At 54.4% G+C, this 21,398-nt stretch overlaps 1 long non-coding RNA gene across 2 annotated transcripts; it reads left to right on the forward strand.

Annotated features, from left to right (window-relative positions):
* The first annotated feature begins 312 nt into the window (after positions 1-312).
* LOC133255707 (uncharacterized) lies at positions 313-7,934 on the forward strand. 2 transcript variants are annotated; one of them, XR_009739023.1, is made up of 4 exons: positions 313-760; positions 1,822-1,998; positions 5,767-5,951; positions 7,607-7,934. It is a non-coding gene; the product is annotated as an uncharacterized LOC133255707 (long non-coding RNA). The 2 variants fall into 2 exon arrangements; XR_009739022.1 differs by lacking the exon at positions 1,822-1,998.
* The last annotated feature ends 13,464 nt before the right edge of the window (positions 7,935-21,398 follow it).

Below are 21,398 nucleotides of genomic sequence, written 5' to 3' on the forward strand. Positions count from 1 at the left end.
CACACACACGTGCACACGCGTAGATAGTGTGCACAACTGTGTTGGCAAATGCACACATAATAGTATCCGGAAGGCTTTAGAGAAACTAGTCGAGGTGGAGGCCTGTGCGGAGGGGAGTTGATGAGAGGACCTGGGGAAGAAAGGAACTTGGTTTGCGTGGCATATCCTTCTGCGTCTTTTGACGCTTTACAGCGGGTCTGCACCATCGATCCTAAGGATATGCCACATACTTGCACCAATAAATGGACCAAAGGGGTGCACAGCACAACTGCTGGGGCTTAGGCAGAGACACCCTGGGTATGAACTCTGGGCCGCAGCCCTCCCTTTGTGGAGTCAAAGGGTCAAGGGGTGTGGCCTGGGGTCTGGACTCCAGGCCCGGAGGTTCCCACCCAGCCTCCCAGGCTCTACTCACACAGGGTGGCGTTTCGCTTCCTGTGGTCTTTGTGAAGTCATCTATCCTCCTCCCTTGGGGATCCCCAACTCCGCTGGCTGCTGAAATCTCAGCTCCCCACCAGGCCTGCTCTGTCATCATCTGGGTGTCTCGAGATCCTTCCTCAGACCTCACCAGCAGAACTCAGACCCTGAAATGCCATAGCAAAGGGTCTCCAGCCCTCTCAAATGCTCTCGTCTGTCTGCAGTGTATAACCCACCTCAGCCCTGGGCTCCTGACACAGATAAGGGGTGCTTTGATAACTGCTCAGAATAGTCCCTTCCAGGCTTGGAGTTGATACCAGAACCAAGGGCTGAGTGAGAAGCCTGGGTAAGCCATTTCCTGTTTTCCTGGCGGTCCTGGGAAGGGGCAGTTGGTTGTGTGGCCCAGCTTTGGGCTAGAACCCCTGACCTCCTCCACCTCCTTTGCCTGGCACAGGTTGGATGCTGTAAGCCCATTCTATAAATGAGGCAACTGAGCCCAGAGCTGTTCAGCCTCAGCTGTGGTGGCAGGTGTCTGTCTGAGGAGACCTGCTCTCCTAGGCTACTTCTCGACTGAGTGACCGTGGGCAAGTCACATCCCCATTCTGAACTTTGGTTGTCTCAGAATCACTGGCCCTCAAAGGCCTTGGCTGGCAGGTACCACTGTGAAAGGCCCTGTGTGGATTATTGCCACATGCTGCCTCTTCCCTAACTTTGATGTGCCTGCTTATTGGGGAGTGTGAGCTTCCAGAGCGTCACACTCCTGATCAAGAAGGCACCAGTATGGACAGGGGCCAGTCAGACCTACTGAAGAAGCTGGTGAGCAGGTTAGTTTCTTCATCGACACCAGGATGCCAGCCCTAGGAGAGCACAAAACCACTTCCTGGCCCAGCCATTTCCTCTTTAAATGATATTAATCGGGGCCCAATCCTTGGCCACCACTGAATAAGAATCGCCCACTTAACTACACCAACAGGTCCCATTTGGGTACCGACTGGCTGCTTTACATGGATTAGCTCATTTTCTCTTTGCGGCCACCCTAAAGGAGAAAGGCTCGGCAGACCCATTTCATAGAGGAGGAAGCTGAGGCACAAAGAGGTGTGAAATTTGAAAGCAGGTGGCCTAGGTCAGAGAGGAAGGAAGCTGGAGGTGTAGTCAGCAGGGGATGGAGGCTCCAAAGCCTGGGAGAAGCCCGGCATTCTCTCTGCTCGCTCCAGGGGAAGATGTCCTATCTGCCCAGGGCTTTCTCCTTCTCAAAGCCACCAGATTTCCCTCAGAACCTCCCAAGCGAGGAAGCAGGGGCTTCTGCCGGCGGCCTTGGGCTGGTACGTGCCTGCACTGTCTGCTTGGCCCACATGAGCCTCTGGAGTCGGAGGAACCAGGCTCAGTTAGGCTCGATCTGCCTACCAGGTGTCCTCACGCCCACTATGTCACCTGCTGGGACCCGTGGGCGTGTGACTTCATGATCCCCATGGGAATGTCGGGTCTCCTGGGTTGAAGCAGAAAGTCCATCCGGTGCATCAGGAGGACCACCACACCTACCCTCCTGTCTCTACTGGTTTTGAGGAAGCGGGGGTCCAGAAAGAGGTAACTTGCCCAGGAGGCCTGGTGTGTGGGAGGCAGGCCCAGAACTGAGATCCCAGCCCCGAACACAGAGCCTTTGCATCTCTGGGTGCCTGACGTGAAGGGGCTGAGCTCACCATGTTCAAACTAACCCCTGGCCTCTACTGGCTTCCCACCGCCTACCTGCCCACCAGGGCCTGAGAAAGGAAGCCTTGCTCCCAGGTGCCCTTGTCACTTCTTCCATGCTCGTTTGCATGAGCTCGGGGTCGCCGTGGGGGTGACCTCAGGCGGAGCTGCCTGTGGTTGGCTCTGTTGTCTGCTGAAAGGCTGACCACGAAAGCCACACCAGGTGGGGGAGTGTGTATGGAAGGGCTGTCACACAGCCACTTCCGTGGCCTGCAGCATCTGGTGGTTGTGGGGGAGGATGGGCCCCGGGGACCCTCTGCCTCCCTTCCAGGTCCCCCTTATGCCACAATAACAGCAGTCTCAGAGGCAGGATGGACAGGTCCCCTTCTTTCGCTCCTCACCTGCCCAAGAACCCGTAGGGGGCTCCCCTCACTTCCTCCTGCTGACAACCTTAAGTTCAGCCTCGGTTTCTGGGTCCTTTGAAATCTGTCATTGCCATGTAACCCTTTAGGCCAGGCTTGCTCCTCCATCCTCCTGCTCCAGCCCCACATCTCCACCTTTGCGTTAGCCACTGTTTCTGCTTGGGCCTTCAGTCCCTGCTCCCCCCTCCATCTGCTCAAGTCAACACTTGCCGGATTCCTTTAAGCTGAGCAGAAGCTCCCCCTCTCCCCAGGGCTGGCTGCAGTGGCAGCAGAACCCTCTGCCACCGCCACGTGCCGCTTTTCCAGTCTCCGCCCACACCCAGCGCCTTTGTACACTCCCTGCCAGGGCGACGGCTGCTAGAAGCAGGAATCAGAAAGGCTTCAGGAAAGCTCTGAGTGAGAACTCCGACTGAAACAGCTTTGGCTTGTCAAGGCCACCCACAAACTCCCAGTGAGAGTGGAAGCAGGTCACAGGCACAGCATGGGGAGAGGGTAGGCTCCTGACCATAAAGGTTGTGAGACCCATGCTCACCAGAGGCCTGTCTGAGATCTTGGAGTGTCGTCTGACAGTCCCAGCGCTCTGGCTGGCCCAGATGTAGCCCTCCCTGGGCAGAGGAGTCATTGCAACCATCTCTAAATGACTTCAGCAGCCAGGTTATTATTCTAACAATTAGGATTACCATGCAGAGCCTCAGGCTTCCCAGGTGGCTCAAACAGTAAAGAATCTGCCTGTAAGATAGGAGACCCAAGTTTGATCCCTGGGTTGGGAAGATCCCCTGGAGAAGGGAATGGCAGCCCACTCCAGTATTCTTGCCTGGAGCATTCCATGGACAGAGGAGCCTGACAAGCTACAGTCCATGGGGGTCACAGAGTTGGACACGACTGAGTGACTATCACACATGCACAGCATCAGATCCTAGTTTAAGACATTAAGTACATCCTTACAACAGCCCATGGGGCAGAGCAGATGTCAAAACCACTCTTCCCTCCTGAGTCATCTGTTGGGCAGCTCCCTAAGGCTGGTCTCCAGGCTGGATCCTTACCTCCCAAATCCCATTCTCTGTCTGTTACATGGGCTTCCCAGGTGGCGCTAGTGATAAAGAACCTTCCTGCTAATGCAGGAGATGTAAGAGACATAGGTTCGATCCCTGGCATGGCAACTCACTCCAGTATTCTTGCTTGGAGAATCCCATGGACAGGGGAGCCTGGTGGGCTACAGTCCATAGAGTCACAAAGAGTCAAACTTGACTGAAGCAACTTAGCACGGATGTACGCAGAGACCTAACATCACATAGGGTAGTGGCCTGAGAAGCTGAAGGGTCTCAGTTAAAGTTTCTGCACCTGCAGGAACTTAGCTACCAGCTTGGTGATCATCGGCAAGTCCTGTTACCTCTCTGGATCCCTGATGGTTCATCTGAAAAGGGGTGTAAGGAAAGCCAACTTGAAGGGTCAAAGTGAGTTCCCGGAGTGAAGTGGCCCTTTGGTACACTCTGCACCTGGCAGTGTTTGGTCCATGCTGACTGTTAGTGTATTAGTGAAAGTGTTAATCACTCAGTTCAGGCGTGTCCAGCTCCTTGCAACCCCACGGACTGTAGCTATCCAGGCTCCTCTGTCCATGAAATTCTCCGGGCAAGAAAACTGGAGAGAGTTGCCATCCCCTTTTCCACAGGATCTTCTCAACACAGGGATCAAACCCAGGTCTCCTGCATTGCAGGCAGATTCTTTACCGTCTGAGCCACTAAGGAGGCCCTTCTGTTAGGATGGCCTCTGGTTAGAACACCTTTTATTGTGGGGACAAATCCTGGTCCCTTCTCTGAGGCTGGACTCGTCCTGCCTCGTGTGTGTATGAGGAACAACAGCCTCTTCTGTTTGTGGGGCTTCTAACTGATTGTTTTTGTGTGCTGGAGCTTCCATCAGCCCCTTGGGAATTTGAGGCAGTAGGATTATTTTCTGTACTTGACAGATAAAGGAGACAGAAAAGCTTGGCAAGGGCGTCAAGTCACCCAGCAACAGCAGGCCAGCCAGGACCCAAACCAGAGTGTCCCGTGCCAGTTCAATGGGGATTTTCCTGCAATATTTCCCCGGTTGCCTGTTCATGCTTCACTTGAGCTCTTTTCAAAACCAAAATCAAATTCCCGAGACTTCTCAAAAACCACACCAAATGGACATTTCCCCCCGCTGCCTGGGGCTAAGGCTGTGGGCCCCAGATGCCAGCGCTGGGTGTTTATTTAAGGCAACCACACCTCCCGCGCTGGCCCATCTTTCTCACTCTGCATTTGTGGTCTATGCAGCTCTCACTCCCTGACCCAGCTGGTTCTCTCTGTAATCTAATGCTCAGCCTTTCCTCTCTGGGCCTCACGATCCCCGTGTTCTAGAAGGTCTCTGCGGTCTCATGGGTTTTGTTTCTCCACAGTACCCTTGGGTACAAGGTAGCCAAGCTGTCACGAGGGAGCAGCTTCATCATTTCCATAGCCTGCGGGACTCCCCCGAGGTGGGTACTGAAGCGAAGCTGGCTTGCTCTGAGGCCCTGAGGAAGCCACTTTCCTTTCAGTGGGGGCCAGTTGGCTAGAACCAGCCTCTAATAACAGAACCCTGCGCCCCCCACCCCCGCCAGGACCTCCTCCTCAAGGGGCAGGAAAGAGGGAGCGGGAGGGGGAGCCAGGTGGAGCAGAAGCAGAGAAGCGTGAAACATAGCATAGTGTCTGACTCTCTGTAACCCCATGGACTGTAGCCCACCAGGCTCCTCTGTCCATCGGATTATCCAGGCAAGAATACTGGAGTGGCTTGTCATTTCCTTCTCCAGTGGATCTTCCCAATCCAGGGATCGAACCCACGGCTCTTGAGTCTCTTGCATTGGCAGGTGGATTCTTTACCACTGCGCCACCTGGGAAGCCTCAGGAGCAGAGAAATGCCCCTCCAAACTCCAGAGCTGCTCTCTTCGCCAAGACAGTTTCTTTGAGAGGCAAGAGACTCAGGCCCGACTGGGGCCTGACCCACAGCCCTGTCTCCTTTAGAAGTGGGGCTGTGGACACCTGCTCCTCTCTGAAATGTCCCAGGAGAGGGAGATGGAAACGGCCACCCACGTCTTTCTCAGGGGGCCTCCCACAGCCTCCTGCTCTGCTAGGAAAGTAAGTCAGCCTGATCAAGTCCCAGGAGTCCCAGACAGGCTGGGGTGTTGTGGCAGAGCCCTCTGGGCCTACTTCCTGGCTCCTGGCCTTTGACCCCCTTGACTTCTCTTCCTCAGGGAATCCAAGGCAGCTTAGACCCCTGGCTGTGGGCCAGGAAGACCTGAGTTCTAGAAGACCCAACTCCGCAAGTTGCTGTGTGACGCTGGGCAAGTTACTCAGCCATGCTGAGCCGGTGTCATCTTGCCTGAAAAAGAAGGTTTGAGGCTAGAATAAGACAAGAAAGACTACGGCTTGGCTTAGGGTGAGTCCCTGTAACCAGTAGCTACTATGTCACCTCCACTTCACAGGTGGGGCACATGGGGCCAGATCTGTGGCCTAATAAGTTTCATTTCCTGGCTTGTTTATAGAAGGCTTCCGCCCACTATAACGGGTGAGCTCATGACCACCCAAAGCGGGTGGGCCAAGCGTCCGGCCAGGATGCTTTCAGGTAGATTTCAGTGAGAGATTGGTCAAGACCTGGAAAAAAGGAAACAGCTACTCAGAAAGAAACTGCAGGCTATGATGAAGTGCCTACACAGTCAGAGAGAGGAGGAGCCAGTGTGAGCCCAAGGACCGGTAGGCAGCTCCCTGGAGGCTACAAGCCTGGTTTGGGGTCAGGACGTCATTTAAGGACCAGAGTGGGGAGGGTGCTTCAGTAGGGTGGGAACAGCATAAGCCAAGATTTGTTTGGAATACATGGTACAGAAGAGAGGAGACCTAAGTGACAGCCAGGACCCCCACGGTCCTTGTCTTGAATTCTTGCCCTCCCTGGGCCTCAGAGGAAAGAGACCTAGCTGGTCATGGCTTACATTCACTGAGTTCTTCTTTTGTGTGGGTGCAGAGATGACTTTACTTAATCCTCAGCACATCCCTATGAGGACCCACACTTTGTGGACAGGGAGCTGAGATGTGGAAGGGGATGGGCAGCTTGCCCAAGCTCACAGAGTGTTCAAGGATGCAGGAGGCTGGGGCAGCCTGATGCACTGCTCCGCTGCTCATACCTCTTGGGGTATGGAGGGCAGAGACCTAGCCCAAAGGAGTAGACCACTGGTGCAGGCGCTCTGGGGCCTTGTAACCTGTGCTGCTGACTGCACAGAGCAGCCATTAGCTCTGTTAATAATGGCATCTCCGTGGCAACCTGCTGGGTCTGCCCTTGAGACCATGCTGGCAGGCAGCTCCCGTCAGTCTGCACAGCTGCCTGGTTCTCCACACGGACAGGCAGGAGACAGCCTGGGATTGGAGAAGGCTGGGGGCTTCTGTCCAGGGTCTGAGGGAACCGGTGCCACTTAGGCCTCAACTGTCCCCATCTGCAAAGGGACATCTCGTGCCCTCTTGACCCATGATGCAGGCTGGGCAATGCTGGGGTTGACGGAAGGGCTGACGGATAGTTGGACTGACTCCCAGAACAGTGCTCTTTCCCACCACCTCCCAGGAGGAGGAACTGTCCTCAGCTTCAATCTTCAAAAGCCACGCTGGGCTTCCAGCGTGGATCCTGCTTTCCAGGGCATGTGGGGCTCGAGGTGTTCCAGAATGGCATCCTCATGGGCTTGGGCTGCAGAGAGGGGAGGGAGATGCATGAGGGATCGGGGAGTTGGAGGTGACCCCAGCCAGCACTAGGGTGTCAGGGGCTGAGAGGAGCCTGCAAGGGTAGGGTCCCAGATTACAAGGCTCTGCTAATTAGTTCATTTCATTTTCAAAGTGGAAAACAAACTTACAGCTGGCCCTGGCATTCCTCTAGGGAAGAGAACAATCTCTGTTGAGAGAACTGTGTGGATGAACCTCCGGGGTAGGAGGGGAGCCCTTCAGAGGAGGAGAAGGTCTCCTGGTGGATGAGAGAGGGGATCCTGGGGCTCCCGAGCCAGCAGTGAGGGTGGGACGTACGGGACAATGCCCAGACATTCCATCATTTCCTGCCAGGTCTGCTGCACAGCCTGAGCAGTAAGCTGTGGCCATGGAGAGCCTGAGACAGAGGGGCTGGACCCTGGGCCCCCAGCGAGCACCCAGGAGCTGGCCAGGCTTTGGAGGAGAGCTCTGAGCCCCTTCTCATCATTGTATTGGGCACTAAGACCAGATCTCACAGGACAGGAGGGCAGGTTATGCTTAACCCTATTCTGCAGGTGGGACCCAGCCCGAGACCACCTCACAGCTGTTAAGTGGTGGTCAGGGGTTCCCTGCCTCTAAATTCACTGACCAGTGTGGTTTGGTCAATGGCAAACGGTGGCAGCTGTCCACGTTCATCTTCAAATCCGCCTTCTCTCTCCTTTCCTTCTTCCAGTCCCTCAATAACTCCCTCTCTTCCCCACTTTCCTTCCCCATCCTCCAAGTCAGAAAGGAAAGGATGCTACAGATGCTCCCAGTGAGGCCTTGGTGACATCCCCCTTCAGCCCTGGGGTAGGGGAGCTACTTTAAAACTGGCCCCTGAAGAGGGCAATGCTGATCCCCAAGGCAGAACTCTCTCCGGGGCATCGCAGCTCTGGGGATGGGGAAGAAGAGGCCAGAGGGTGGGGGCAGACATTCTGATGCTGAGAAGCAAAGCACAGGCATGCCAGGATGCCATAAAGCTCAGTCTAGCACAGCAAAGTGGCAAAAAGGAAGAATAAAACACCCGTCTATTTAAAAGAGTAACGACAGGGAAAAATACATTTTCATCAGCTCGTCTTCTTGCGGCTGAGTCCCCGCAGCAAGTTCCAAATTCCGACGTTAGGAAATAAATCAAAATAACTTTGCTGTGTTTAGCCTCATTTTGCCGCATCGCTCAGCTCTGAGTTAAAAAGCAACAGGTACCGTGGTGTCTCTCCCAGAAACACAGGAACGGTTTTAAAATGCAATTATGGGGGCTGGTGGAAGGGAAGGGGAAAAATGTTTTTCTTCGATTGATGTATGATTGCCCCCATGCTGTTTGGAATCGTATTTTCGCTGAGCTCTGCTAAGAAGTGCTATTTGCAGGGAGCCTGACAGACGGAAGCGATTGGGTTTGGCAGGTCTAAATGTATTATTTTAGCAGGTCTCCAAGGAAAGATTCTGGGAGGGGCGCTGGCCTTTTAAAGTGCAGAGGACAAGGGGCTGCTCAGCCTCCATCCTGCTTGTCAAGACCAATCAGCCAGCCTGGAAACAGCCCCTGAGCCTTCTGGAGAGGCCTGCCTCCCCTCTCCCCCTGCCTCAGCCTCCCCCCTCCCTTCCCTGCAGCCCTCAGCTCCCACTTGACAAATCCCATCAGTCATTCCCTTAGCCAGCAAGGACTTCCCCAGTGAATGGAAGAGGCCTGGCTCTCTGCTAGGCACGGGGGGGCTGATGGGAGGGGGCTTGGGTCAGAGGGGGGCTGAGGGGCTGGGCCTGGGGGAGCCCAAGGAGAGAGAAGGCGGGCAGCACAGCCTGGAAGTCTGGCACATTTGGCACATTTGAATGTTAGGGAAGACATCCGTGACAGGAACTAGGTGGCAGCCACAGTGAAAGGCAGTCATGCTTTCGAGATAGAAATGTTCAGGAGGAAAAGGGACAACCAGAGTGCACGCAAGCAGAGCTATGGTGTGACGTGAGTAGGGTAGTCATCTAATGATCAGTGTTCACTCTGCGTGAGCCCCTGTGATTTAACAGGCGCTGCTCTAAACACTTTGCATGTATTAACTGACTTCATCATGAGAACCATTGGTAGGTTTGGCTGTCATCCTCATTTTAGAGAGGGACCTGAGACACAGGGAGATGAAGCATCCTGCCCAAGGTCACTCAACCTGTGAGGAGCAGAGTTGGACTCCCACTCTCCTACCAGCTCTACTGTAGGAAGTCCAACAGGGACCCACCCTGGGGCTCACACCCAGGCAAGACTGGACCAGTCTCCTTTACTGGGCTCTTACAGTGTGCCAGGCACTGGGCTCCTCTGGGAATAAGGAAATGAATAAAACCCAGTCCCTGCTTTCAAGAAGTAGATGGTCACAGGAAGAAAGTGCTCCTTTAAGCAGTTAAAAAAAATACAATGGAAGGCGAAGGTAGGACAGTAAAGAGTTTGCAAGACACAGAAACAGCACAAAGGGGTAGCTGATTTACATCAGCCTTCCTGGAGGTTGAGGCAGGGAAGGCTTCCTGGAGGAGGTGATGTCCAATCTGAGTTTTTAAGGATGACTAGAGGTTGCTATACGAACAGGAAAAAGTTGGCTTAAAACTCAACATTCAGAGAACAAAGATCATGGCATCTGGTCCCATCACTTCATGGGAAATAGATGGGGAAACAGTGGAAACAGTCAGACTTTATTTTTGGGGCTCCAAAATCACTGCAGATGGTGACTGCAGCCATGAAATTAAAAGATGCTTACTTCTTGGAAGGAAAGTTATGACCAACCTAGATAGCATATTCAAAAGCAGAGACATTACTTTGCCAACAAAGGTCCATCTAGTCAAGGCTATGATTTTTCCAGTGGTCATGTATGGATGTGAGAGTTGGACTGTGAAGAAAGCTGAGCGCCAAATAATTGATGCTTTTGAACTGTGGTGTTGGAGAAGACTCTTGAGAGTCCCTTGGACTGCAATGAGATCCAACCAGTCCATTCTGAAGGAGATCAGCCCTGGGATTTCTTTGGAAGGAATGATGCTAAAGCTGAAACTCCAGTACTTTGGCCACCTGATGCGAAGAGCTGACTCATTGGAAAAGACTCTGATGCTGGGAGGGATTGGGGGCAGGAGGAAAAGGGGACGACAGAGGATGAGATGGCTGGATGGCATCACTGACTTGATGGGCGTGAGTCTGAGTGAACTCCGGGAGTTGGTGATGGACAGGGAGGCCTGGCGTGCTGCAATTCATGGGGTCGCAAAGAGTCGGACATGACTAAGCGGCTGAACTGAACTGATATGAACAGGAGGGGGAAGTGTACGGAATAGCAAGTGAAAACACTTGGGTGAGAGATGAGCCAGGGTGGAGGGAGATACTGAAGGATTTGTGAACCATGCCGGAAGGGTAAAGTGAGTTCAGTAATGGAGAGGTTGTGAGCAGGAGGGAGCAGTTAATTCAAGCTTGGAAGTTTAGAAACGCTGGGGTAGAAGCCCAACAGATCAATCACACTCAGTCGTGTCCGACTCTTTGCAACCCCATGGACTGTAGCCTACCAGGCTCCTCTGTCCATGGGATTTCCAGGCAATAGTCCTGGAGTGGATTGCCATTTCCTTCTCCAGGGGATCTTCCCAACCCAGGGATTGAACCCGGATCTGCCACATTGTAGACAGATGCTTTACCGTCTGAGCCACCAAGCGAATTCAGATCAATCCCAAGGGGCAAGAAATCCGTGTGTTCTCTGGACCTTATTTCTCAGGCACTATTAACAGTTTGGACAGATAATTCTTTGTTTGGGCGGTCTGGTCTGTACGTTGTAGAGTGCCTAACAGCATCCCTGGACCCCACCCACCTCATGCCAGTAGCAGCCACTCTCTCCTCTCTCTCCCCACCTTCTGGCATTTTGACAACCAGAAGTGTCTCCTGACCTGGCTGGATGTCTCCTGGGTGGCACACTACCCCAACTGAGAACCACTGCTTTCAACCCTCATCGTCTGGGAGAAAAGGAGAAATGAATGAGAAATAGAACAACCATACTATGGTTGGAGGCCAGGGAGAGTTCTGTTTAAACAGTGTCTTCCCTGACAGATCCCTTTTTCTAGGGAACTTTCAAGGAAAGGAGACCAACGGGGGACAGGGGAGGGAAGTGAGTAGGTCTGGACCTCTTGAGCATGCATTCAGATCCAGAATGGCAATACAGGCCATGTATGTATTTCGCCCACACCCAAGGCAGACATCACTAATCAATCCCAGCGTTCCTTCCCACTAAATCAGGGACTATTTTAGAATTCTCAACACGGGGTTCCAGGCAGACACCACAGCTCAGCACAGTAACCCACACCCAAAATCGACTGCCCTCCCAGAGAAAGAATCTTCTCTGAGAAGAATGATTTTTTTCTGACTCAAGGGGACCTCTCTATTCAAAGCGCTGCCCTTCCCGTGTAAACATCCTTGATTCCAACAGGAGAGAGGCCTTTTCCTGGTGAGGCTAAGCTTTGCCTACTTCCATCTTCCTCTCTTCAAAGGAAGCACTGGTCCTAGGACCACAGGGCCCAGAGTGGGGAGGGCGCATGACTGCTTCCTCGGGGCAGGAAGGACCTGGGTGATGAGGGCACAGCAGGGCACGTAGGAACAGAGGCAGGAGGTGGTCTCAGTGGGGCCCAGAGAGGGGTGAAATGTGTAATGCCCACCAAGGACAGCTCTGTGGAAGAGGAGGTTAGACTCCGGCATCGCCCAACCCTCTGGGTATCCAAGATTCTCTGAGCCTGCTGAACTTGCTTATCCCAGTGGCCATCTGAGGGGGACAGGCCCGAGTGCCCTTGGTCCTACATTTCCTGAGCCTCTGGCATGCCCCAGCACCTACCACTTATTGCTTCCACAGACTCCCTGTAGATAGTCCTCCTTGTCCTGTATTGTGGGGGAGGAAGCTAAAGTTCAGAGATGTTAAGTAGCTGCCCAAGGTCACACAGCTAAGAGAAAGCAGTGTGTGTGAGTTAATGGCTCAGTCGTGTCTGACTGTTTGTGACCCTCTGGACTGTAGCCCTCCAGGCTCCTCTGCCCATAGAATTCTCCAGGCAAGAATACTGGAATAGGTTCCCATTCCCTTCTCCAGGGCATCTTCCCAACCCAGGGATCAAACCCAGGTCTCTTGCATGGCAGGTGGATTCTTTAGCACCTGAGCTACCAGGGAAGCCCAGAGAAAGCAGAGCAGGTGTCAAATCCTAACATCACCAACTATGAACAGTTTCTTCCACCACCCCACAACTGTTGACCCCTATGGCTGCCATCTTTTAGAGGAAAAAGTAAGAGGGACAGAGGATAAGCAGCCCCAGAGGCCACACGACAAAGTGTCCAAGAGTCACCAGAAAGGCACAGCTTGTGGTTTGCTGCCCACTCCCACCCCCTTCCTGCAAGCCCTAGAGACCTGCCCCAAGGCAGGGGGACCCCTGGGCAGGTCACATGGGGCTGAGAAAAACTGGGAGGGAGGGGTGGGGTCGGGGACAGGACTAGGCTTGGGGGGCCGGAGTGTTGGCCTGTCTGTCAACCTTGGGTTAGCAGCAACTCCCCTCTAGGAATCCTGGTTCTTGGGTCCCTGCCTCTGCAGGGCAGCACACTAGTTTTGCAGCCTCCTCTGCAGCCAGGGTGCAGCCATGGACCTGGCTCAGCCCAACAGATGCTTCCACACGAGACACGGATCTAAAGTTAGGCGTGCACAGAAGCATGTGTGGCAAGGACCTGTTTTGGCAGAGATGCCAGTGGATCAGTCTTTTTTCTAAGATGGTGCTGTGGGCAGGGCTCAGGGTTGGCACCAATCGTGCAGGCTCCATGGCCAGTCCTGGAGGCTGGCCTTCAGCTTGAGTTTCCTGGCTGTGAAGCTTCCATGTTTGGGTTTCTGGTCCCCCCCAAAAGTGATTTTGTGATCCAGATAAAATCCTATAATAAATTCCTTTTCTTCTTAAGCAGACTGTTGTTTCCTCTGCTCTATGTGCCCTGACCCCAGCCTCTAACAACTAATAGATGTTTTTTATTGGAGTATAATTACTTTACAATGTTGTGTTCATTTCTCCTGTACAATGAAGCGAATAAGTCATATGTATACATATATCCCCTCCCTCTTGGACCTTCCACACACCCCCACCCCCATCCTAATGGATTTTCTGTAGGGGAATCCAAACAGGATTCTAAAGAATAGCTCCAAGCTCTGCTTTTTCTGCCTGACATTTATACAGATGAGGTCAAGTTGAAATCATCGCCGAGGGAGGTCTTGGCATGTGTGTGTGTGTGTGTGTGTGTGCCAAATGAGAATGGGCAGCCTCAGAATGAGGTCTGGGGAGATAGGGCAGTCCCACTGCCTGGTCTTGGGGGCAGATGGGTTTGGGGCTGAGTATGTGAATCCGTGTCCTTCCTGCCCACCTGCTCCCTCCCTACTTTGCATCCTGGCACGGGATCTCAGATGTGTACCTCCCCATTGCCTGCCTGGGCTTGAGCAGTACAACCATGAGAGGGCAGGCAGACGACAGACAGACCAGGAGTTCAGAGGCTTAGGCTCTGGCCATCTCTAGCCCCTCTGTGGCTGACCCACTCCTTTGTGCCAGGCCTGTATTAGGCACAGCGGAACAACAAGGAAGGATTCATCCCACTACAGGATTCTGGGAAGGGAGGGCATCTCTGTCGTCACATGCTGTTTCAGCCACAGTGCTCTGTAAAATCAAATGCTGCCCACCCAAACCAAAGTTCTGGGGGTGCCACCCCCGACCTCCCCAGGGCACTGCACGCCGGGACCAGATGCTGCTGAAAAGGAAACTGCAGCGCGCACACACTCACACACACACACGCGGGCGTGTACACACACGTATCCTCGGATGCCGACTGTGCAAAGGGCCTTCACCCTTCATCAGCTACAGAGTGTGCTGTCGCCACTCTCAGCCTGGGGGCTGATCCACTCATCTTGCTGCTGAAGTTCAGAGACCTTGAAGGCTTTCTCAGGCAGGCTCCCGTATCAGCAAAGGAAAGAATGTTCTGGAAGTCTTGTGTGGTCATCCTTGGGTGGGAGTTCCATGTGGGTTGGAACGTCTGGTTCTAGCACAGGAAGAGAAGGGGCCAGAGGCTGTGTGGGAGGGCACGAGAGAAGGAGGAGCTGAAGTGGAAATGGGAGGAGCCCTGGGCCGGCAGAGCTAAGCAGTGAGCAAGATGAGTGCTGTGAGGTGGGAGGCAAGGGAAGATGGCCAGGAGACCTCGGGGCGAGGCTGGGCGTGCCACGTGAAGTATGGGGGTCACGCCCCTCCCCAAAGACAGCCCAACACTCACAATCCCAGCCAGCCTGAAGCCCTGACCACCCCGAGTGTCAGTCGTTCAGTCGTGTCCAACTCTTTGCAACCCCATGGACTGTAGCCTGCCAGGCTCCTCTGTCCATGGAATTCTCCAGGTAAGAATACCAGAGTGGGCAGCCATTCCGTTCTCCAGGGGATGTTCTTGACCCAGGGATCGAAGCCTGGTCTCCTGCATTTCAGGCAGATTCTTTACCATCTGAGCCACTGGGGAATATCCCTTCCACACCAAGGTATGGGAACAAAACGGACCCAGTAACCACTAGGTTCTGAATGCAGTCCTTCAGGGGGTCTCCAAGCTCTGAACCTTGAGCCGACTGAGTCCTTCTTGACTCTTACAGGTGCTGCTGATGACCTTTACTCCCTGCACAGAGTGGACACCTCTAAGCTCCTATATCCATGGCCCTGGAACCACTAGGAATAGCTGCCCTAAGCATTCTGTGTGTTTGTGTGTGTATATGTGAGTATGTCCAAGTGTGACTGTGTAACCCTGTATGTGGTTGTATGTTTGGGTGTGAATGCATATGAGTGTGAGCACGGTCATCCTGCTAATCTGCATTATCTCTCTGAAAGCTTGTTTGGCTGTAAAACTGAACTGGAGTCCTAGGTTGGGTTTGAGACTGGGGAACGTGGATTGGAGGGGCAGGGGAAATGCCCGGGCCTCTCTTCCTCCCAAACCATGGAGCATCCACAGGATAGGAGGTTGGGAAACACCTGCGCAGAGCTGAGGGCATGGGTGGAGACAGAAGTAGAGGCTTTAGTCCCAGACTTCCGATGGCCCCCTGAACACCTCCTCCTGGTGGCTCACCTGCACCCAAGCTGAAGATATCCACCTCCAAACACGGGGCCTGCCCATTCCTTTCAGCTCCTCCTCTGTCCTCTCCATGTCAGGGCCTGGCGCCACCCGCCTGGTTCTCAGACGGGGAGGAAGGCAGTGTCTCCAGAGCCCTTACCAGCCTCACCCCACTCCTCTAGAGTCTGTGCTGTGCTTGTGGCTATTGACCTTTTACCCTAAAGTTGAATAAAATGAAAAGGCAGTTCCTCAGTTGCACTGGCCACATCTCAAGTCCTCGTCCACCACACGTGGCTGGTGGCTACCGCATGGATGGTGCAGATGCAGAAAATTTCCATCATGGCAGAATGCGCTATAGGACAGCGCTGTCTCTAGCCGCTCACAGGTCTCAGACCTGGGCTCTCACACCCCAGGAACCTCCACTCATGCTGGAGCACTGCTGGGCCACCTATCTCCCTTTGTCCTCGCCCAGCCGCAGCTTCCCCTGGAAACCCCGCAGGTGCAGCCAGCCTATGTTGCCCTTTCCTCCATTTCCCTGCCATGCCTGGGTCTCATCCTCACATCCTGGCCATCAGCTCTTCTAGGACAGGGGTCTTGGCTCACTGATTTATTTCTCTTAGCACACACCCCTTTCCTCTTGCCAACCATCTTTTCCTTGTCCACCTACTCTCTTCTCTTTCTTCCCCATGCCCCAGGCTTCTCTGCCACACTTCTAGTCTTCCTTGCCTCCTCTTGCATTTTCTCTCTCTGATCCCCCTCTCCCTCCATCTCCTCTCCCTCTACTTTGCGAGAGAGATGCTAATTGCACCTGCAATTACCTAATTGCCATGGCAATTAGCCAGTTGCACTCTATTTGGAAGGTGCAAATGGCAAATTGCAGGCATAAGGAGATAATTTTAGGCACACTACTGTGCCGGGAGAATTTGGCCTCAGCCCTGGGGGTTGAGCAAGTGCGTCTGGTGGTCTGGTGCGTGAAGGTCTCTCCCAGCCCCAGGAAGATCCCAAGGTGGTGGACTGGGGAGGGGTGGGGCCAGAGGGTGGGGAATTTCCTCTGAGGCAGTCACAGAAGCTGCAGCACAGAGGAAGACCAATCTGCCATTTTTTAAAATTAATTAATTAATTTTGGCTGCTCTTTGTCTTTGTTGCTGCGTGGGCCTTTAGTCGCGGTGAGTGGGGGCTGCTCTCTAGCTGGAGCGCGTGGGCTTCTCATTGCGGTGGCTTCTTTTGTGGAGCAGGGGCTCTCGGGTGTGCAGACTTCAGCAGTTGCAGCTCCCCGGCTCTAGAGCACAGGCTCAGTAATTGTGGCACACGGGCTTGGTTGCTCTGAGGCATGTGGGATCTTCCTGGATCAGGGATCAAATCCGTGTCCCCCTCAATGGCAGGCGGATTCTACAAGGGACTGTCAGGGAAGCCTCCAAACCCGCCATCTTTAACTGTAGCGATTTTCATAATATCACAATGCTGATGAATCCTGATTATTGATATTCATCAAGGTCGTTCAAGGTGCTGAGAGTGGGCAGACACCTGACCCCATTCCCAGACTGGCACAGAGGGCTGGACTTCAAGCCTGCTCTGGGAGGTCATTTATGGGATGCAAGGTGGAGCCCTGGGGCAGAATGGGAGCTGACCTCTATCCTGAGCAGGGGCACAGTGTGGCTTGACGAGTAGATGATGCTGGAATCCTGGGGTGGGATCCGGGACTATCCCCTTCCAACCCCCTTCCTCTAGGAGTCAGCCTTGCTGAGGGGAGAAAGAAGCATGTTGTGGCCCTCCCACAAGAGCCATGTCCTGAGAGCAGCCTCTCCCGGGGAACCCATGCCAGGATCAACCATCTGCTTTGAAAGCAAGTGATTATAAAACTGGACACTGGGTGTCTGGGACCTCAGGCTCCCAAGGGGCTTGTGGGAGGTGATGGGAGCTCACCCCTGTGTGTGTCCTGGTCCAGATGCCTTCCCTGGGGTCTCTAGACCCTGGGTGTTTGGGGATGGGGGGTACTCTGGGACACAGGAGAATCCATCTAGGGGAATGGGGCTGGGAGCATGTGGAGGACGCTTGTCGATGCTGCACCGACAAGGCCACGGTGCCCTTCCCACATAATCTGTGCGTGTTTAGAGGGGCCTTGGGCATGCTGACGGGGCAAGAGGAAGATGGTTGTGGCACCGGTTGTAGCGCGGCCCCCAGGAGTAACCTTGGACAAAGAAGTCCTCCAACGATAACTCACCCCTACAATGTGCCAGATCTGGGACAGGGGTAGCTTGGTGGACACTGCACACGAGCTCCTAGTGAGACACGAGGCAAAGGCGGCATTGTGGGCATTATGGGGACAGAACAGGGTGGCCTTCATCCACAGCTGGGGACTTCATAAATAAGTGTTGACGGAAGGAATGGCTGGCTGGCTGCATGAATTAGTCAAATGCTGTCTCTCTCTGGCCCTCAGTCTCCCCATCTGTGAAATAGGAAGCTGGGCTTGAGAATTCCGTCCTACAGGGTCCCTCATGCTCCCCTGTGCAACTCTTCTCCCCACCTTTGCTCACAGGGGCCCTGTGGGGGTGCCCTGCGTTCTCTGTACCACCAACCAGAATCTGCCCCCATCAGCCTCCCCCTCCCACGCACCCCTGCTTGTGAGCTTCAGCACCCACCCACTTACTGCTCTAGGACGAGGGAATTTTGAAGTCTTGTAGCTTGGGCCCTTGCTTCCCTGCTGAGGGAAGGGGATGTATTGCGGACTTTTTGCCCTCAGCCTATTCTCAAATTCTGCAAATGGGGACAGACTGACTGGGGCCGGGGATGTTCTGGGGAAGGGCTCAGAGCTGCAGTGGGAGAGGTTGGGCTGGGGGTTGCAGCCAGCAGCCCCACCTTCCCGCCCATTCCGGTCTCTCTACATGCTGGCCTCAAAGGGACATCAACTAAACACAAGAGCGAGAGTCCGAGGCCCTGAGCACAAGTTAATTAATTCACCAGAGGGAAGGAAGACTATAAATAAGTGGTGGGAGTGGCGGGACGGGAGGGGGCAGGTTTGTTCACCCGCCGGCTTTGCAGTCTCCACTCTAGCAGTACAGGTTAATGAGCACAGGCCTCCTTGCCAAGATAATAGCGACTAAAAATAAAAAAAGAGAAACGAGTCACCCTCCCGGGTGAATCAGACGCCTCCAATTGTAATTTCCACGCTGATACTGTAATTTTCCTGTTCCTCTTGCTCCCTGGGGGCTGATGGAAACGGAACCCCTCCCCCCGAAGGAGAGACAGGTCCTATTCTGGTTTATTCCCCCCTCCTCCCCCAGGAAGGGGAGGCAGGCGGGAGGGGGAGAGGAAGGGCAACAGGAACCCAAACCTAGGCCTGGGTGACCAGCCAAGAGGCTGGGGCTGAGCGGCCTTCTGTTGAGAAGTGAAGTTTCGATGCATCCGATGACCTGACTGAAGTCACAGAGCCGGTGGGTGGATGGCAGAGCCTGTCTCTCATGCTTCCACATCCAATCATCCCTCTGGTTCCACCTTCTCCCTCCCTTTGGGTTTGTCAGACAGGGAAACTGAGGCATGGGGATGGAGAATGATTTGCCAAGAGCCTCCCCGGAGAGCGTGGCAGACCTGGGCTGGCAGCCGGTCCTGTCCCCTGCTCACCCTCCTTCCTGGAAGCATGAACCTGTCCTCCTGGACCTTCCCCAAGCTCCCGCCTGCCTCCCCCTGACGCCACACACCCCCATCCACCCCTGCCCTTCCAAGGAGCCTGCAAGATGAAAACCCTCCGATTCCCAGGTCTCCTCTGTGCCACCGGAGCAGCAGATCCAGATTGCCAGAAGGTTATTGTCACACAATAACCTTGTTGGTGGAGGTCACCCTGGCTGGGGACAGGGGTCTGAAAGCCTTTCTGGGCACTCAGGCGGCCTACATCGTGCCTTTGTGTCAACTGGAAAGCAGAGCCCTCACTCGGCAAACACGGCCCGGGCAGGGCTTTAGGCCTGGCTGATGGACCCAGGGTGGGTTTCAGGTTCCACTTGCCCCCTAGCCACACCCCTATTCCTGCCAGGGTGCCTTTGAGCAGTGTACCCCTGGCACAACCTTCTCCAGTGGCCCCACCTCTGCCTTTCTGGAGGCCAACCAAGCCCCGATCCTGACCCAAAGTCTTCGACACAGTAGAACTTTCATGAAAACAAAATGAGGCTTTCCCTCCCTCCCCTCAACCTGGCAGATGCTGGGAAAGGAAAAACAGTTACATAAACAGGAATCACAGCTACGCTTTCCTAGAGAAGGCAACAGGACTTGGGGACCTGGCTCCTGAGTGGTAAAGAATCTGGCCTTGGGAGGTGAACACAGAAAACGATTACAGCCAGAAGGGCAGCTTCGTACCAGACCCGGCTGACCCTGGCCAAGCCCTGCCCCCTGCATAAGGGGATTTGTTTTGTCCCACTGGGCCCCGTGTCTGGTGGCTTCTGTGGGAGGAGAGAGGCCTCGTTCTGGACAATGGAGAAGGGAGGTGGGCAGAGGGAGGGTGCGATCGGCTGGCCCAGGACGACGCCCATCTGGGGATCCATTCCGCCACACAGTCATTCCGTGACATTTTGCATGGCAGATGTCAAGCACAGATTAAAAACCAGTCCGTCTTGCTATTATTATCCCTAATTACTCACTCACGAGCTGAAGGCTCCCTGCAGAGGAAACTGGCTCCATCTCAGGCCCTGGGCCTCATGGGCCTGCGAAGAATTCCTTTTTCTGGGCTTTTGTGCTTTTTTGTCCAACCCCCTGCAGTGAAACTCCTTCCCCTCAGCCTCCCCAAGCTTACATGCATGTGCGAGCACACACACACACACACACACACACACATGCTCTCTGGCGCCCAGCTCACTGACTCCCTGCTGGCTCTCAGCAATGGGGCTGATATGGGTCCTGGCACAAAGGGAACCAAGGAACAGGGCAGTGCCAATGGCACAGGAGCCCAGGACTCAGCTTCTGCGCAGTGGGACCCTCACGCCCTGTCTTCACTGCCAAACCTGCAGATGGGTGTGTCTCCATGCCCATCCCTCCTGCCTTCTCCCTGCCTCTGCCGCAGAGGTTCCCCTGCCCAGCCCAGACCCACACCTCCGCAGACACCCGTTCAACCCATTAGGCCCTTATCTGCTGTGTCCTCAACCTGGCTCCTGGCGCCTGGACAACAGCCTCTTCTGTCTTGGAAACATCCCTTTCAGGGCCAGCTATTACCCCGCCCTGGCCTTCCCTTCACAGCCAAATCTCTTAACCAGGGGTGTCTGCACAAGCGTTTCTCACTTCCTCACCTCCCACCTCCCTCAGTCTGGCTTCGGCCCCTCCAGGCCCCAGGGGCTGGCCTTTCACAGCCACCTCTGACCTTTTTGTTGCTAAATCTAGTGGACGCTTTTAACTCCACATCCCACATGGTCTGCGGACGGGAGCCGAGGCTGCCGACCACTTCCTCTTCCTGACACACTTTCTCGCCTTGGCTGCCGGACACCACTGTCTCCCTGCATGCTCCACCCCCTGATGCTGGCAGCACCATCCAGATCATAGGCACAGCATCCTCTCTTCCTACACGTGGTGTTGCTTAGAGGTCTGCTCTTGGCACCCGCATCTTTACTTGCCATCTCTGAGCTGATATGACCCCCACACCTTTGCACGTGGGCCTCTCTCCTGCCCCTTAAGTCAGCATTCTGCTGCCCTCCAGACATCTCACCAGGTGCTTCGCATTCAGTGGGTCCGCAGCTGAGCACATCATCCCTCCTCCCAAAGGTCTCCCATCTGGGCCAGGAATGGGTACCACCTCCCCCATTTGCAAAGGCCAGAAACCAGAGCACCGTCCTGGATGCTGCTCATGTTTCACAGGCAGATCAGCAATTGCTTCTGATCCTTTCCTTGCCCAGCCTGCTTCCCTCATCCTTCCCAGTCCTTCTCCGGCTGGTGGCTTCCATTGCCCGGCCAGACTCCTTCCTTCCCTAGGGCCCTGCAGAACAGCTGCAGTGAGCTTTCAAAATACCTCCTGGATTCTAACAGTCTTCTGCCCAAACTTTCACTAGCTCCTTGTCACCCTGAGAAAGCAGTTCAATG

This window comes from Bos javanicus, chromosome 10 (assembly GCF_032452875.1).
Source record: "Bos javanicus breed banteng chromosome 10, ARS-OSU_banteng_1.0, whole genome shotgun sequence".
NCBI lineage: Eukaryota > Metazoa > Chordata > Mammalia > Artiodactyla > Bovidae > Bos > Bos javanicus.